Below are 3,134 nucleotides of genomic sequence, written 5' to 3'. Positions count from 1 at the left end.
AATCTACAAAACATTACTCTCTAGATATCTTAATCTACTTACGATTTTCTACTTTAACGTATGGTTATACATAACACAAAATTTAAGATGCAAAAAAATAATCGATCTATCATTTAAACTTGAAAAAAAAAAGCATGAGAAGTCGAGCGCAGAAGATGATATAACAAAATTGGGAAATTTTGAAAATGCGAGTTTCTCAAATTGTAATCCAATACTCATTTTCTCAAGCATTTGAAATCCATTCCCCACAACAACAAGCTTACAATGAGCAAAGGTTTTTTGCACAATGACTAAAGAAACACTCCAGCAAATGAGATTACTTCAAACACAACTGTAAATTTATTTTTCCCTCACCGGGGAAGCAAAATGATAATTGCCTTTAGACAACTGATAAATATGCTCGTATAATTCCGTATTTTTATGTTTATTGGTTTTGTTTGTAGTTTTGAACCGTAATTTATACCTTTGCGACGGAAATCCCCACTTCTGTTTGATCTATTTAACTCCTTTTGAGGTCGTTTAGCTAAAGTATTTCGAATTTAAGGGTAAAAATGTTACTTTTCGGCTTTTCCTATTTGAATGCTAGTATGTTTCATGTATGGCATAAAATCATATACGTTTAGACTTTTCCGTGTTCCCAGCAATTTTTATTCCTTACATAATAATAAAAAGTTTGCTTCGCTGATCGAAAAGAAACGTTAACTTTACTGATGCATATGATTTTAAAAGAAGAACATTTTCATAAAAGTTTAAGAAACAGCTTTCTTTTCTAAAAAAAAAAGGAAGAAAGAAAGAAAGAAAACACAAGGCTGTCACGTTCTAGGTAAAATATGTTAAAAATATCAGACGCAATCATTTTTGAATATGACACAAATGTCTCCAAAGTTCAAGTTTGCTTTATAAATTATCGATTAAAAATAATGCATCAAAATCTTAATATTAATTGTAAACATTTTTTTTTTCAAAACATATAATGTTATTTCTTTCTTAAAAAAAAAGAAAGGGAACCCCCCCCCCCCGCGAACATGGATATTTTACTTCCAAACTTATGGTTCTTAAAGGATTGAGCACAACTTACTTTTTGCTAGAAAACATATTTGAATTTCGTTTAACCAAAATTTCGAAATGTTATTCAAACGGTCATGGAAATTATCAACTTTTTTATAATCAACAATAAATCAAACCAATGTTTTGCACTAAATATTTAGTCACGTATTAAACACTTTTTGGACCCGGAGCCTTCTCCCTTTTTAGAACACTTTAAAGCATAAATTTTGGATCAGCTTTCAAATACCTTCTACGAACATTTTTGAAAAGCACTTTTTAAAACTTTTGGAAACGAATTTGAGAACATTTATTGAGCACGGACACATGACTTTATTTTAAAACATTCAGTAGCAAACTTTTTGGGAAGCGTTTTAAAGCACTTATGGAAGACTCCTCAGACTATATCAGAAAAAAAGTTCAGTTAATTCTACCGTAACCTCCTGGGGCAGCTGTCAACCACCGCCGGGTAATAGACGGTCTTTGATCAGGGAAGGCCATCCCTTTTCACTGCATTCACGACACCAACCAACAGCAGTTCATTGCAACAAAATTTCTAGTAGTGAAGTATTGAGAGAGTCTATTGACTGGTATATAAAGAAAGCTGTTGGGGAAATATATGTGAACTAAAGAAAGCGATGATTTCACAAGTATGCCAATATGTGTTCTCAACCTGCTCTCAAATTTGCCACCATTATGTTCTGAAAGTTGTTTGTTCCCAGGTATGAATTTAACACACATCCTCAGCAGACATATTCAGGGAAGTCATTCCAGGCTCGTCAGCTTGCGATATCGAGATTTTCGCTCACGTGATCGGTTGTGACGTAGAAATGTCGCAAAGTTGTTTTCTAACCTACTCGAACCTAGCCGCAATCTAAGTTCTTATAGATTAGAATACTACTTTGCGACATTTCTACATCACATCCGATCACGTGAGCGAGATTCTCGAACTCGCAAGCTGACGAGCTTAGAATGACCGCACAGAGTCCTATATAGTACATTTCAGTACACTTCCACGGAGCATATTTGGAGCATGTTTTTGTGCACATACTGTCAACAGGAAGTTTTCTAAAAGTATTACCGATGTGCACTGGGAATTTGCAGTGCAGCTTTAATGCGAAGAAAAATTAAGTGCACACAAACAGACAAATGGATTTACAGCAATCGCTAGTTTATCTGCAAAAAAGGAGTACAAATGGATGAAGTAAGTTAATTACTGAAGAATTTATTATTTATGAGGTCAAATAAGATATAAATGAGTCACCTAGAGAGTGGAATAAGATTATGTAAATAAATATTTACGCAATTTTTAAATTTTATCTAACAATCTAGTCAAATATCAGAATATTCACATCCTTAACAAGATTTTGAGTTTATATAAATCAAAACTAAACCATCAGGGTCGAGCAAAAGCTATATTTTTATGTCGTTTTACGAGGTTATATGAAGAAAAGATTAAACATAAAAGTTTCACTTTTAGTACAAACATTCACTTTTTGAGAAAGTGACACTCTAAATACCCGAGAATTAAAAAAAAGGCCCATAAACGCACCGCCTTCAAAGTACCTGTTGCTTGAATGAGACTTGACTGCTCGTAAGAATCACGGCCTAAAAACTCGCTTGTTCATTTGTTACTATTCAGTTTTAGATCACCATCTGAAATTAAAGCATTTAGTAGAACTGGAAGTTGGTACGTCAAAAACCTGACAGTGTGAAGTAGGTATTCGCTATTGCTTTATTTATTTCTTTTTCAGTACTACTACGCATTCTGAAAAAAAATATGCTTTTTCTGATAGAAGTCAGAAGAACTGGAAGTTGGTAAGTCAAAACCTAATAGTAGCAATTAGGTATTCGCTATTGATTTATTTATTTTTTATTCAGTATTACTACGCATTCTAAAAAAAAATGTTATTTTCTGATAGAAATCAGACTGATTGGATCTTAGTACCTCAAACTCTGAGTGACAGTATGAATTAGGTAATCACTATTATTTTATTAATTTCTTATTTAAGACTGCTACGCATTGTAAAAAATATGATATTTTATGATAAAAGTCAGAAAAAAACTCCCTTTTTGGCATAACGAATTTA

The sequence above is a fragment of the Uloborus diversus genome, unplaced genomic scaffold (genome assembly GCF_026930045.1).
Source record: "Uloborus diversus isolate 005 unplaced genomic scaffold, Udiv.v.3.1 scaffold_105, whole genome shotgun sequence".
In the NCBI taxonomy this organism is placed as follows: domain Eukaryota; kingdom Metazoa; phylum Arthropoda; class Arachnida; order Araneae; family Uloboridae; genus Uloborus; species Uloborus diversus.
The sequence above is the reverse complement of the archived record's forward strand: the minus strand, read 5'-3'. Positions refer to the sequence as shown.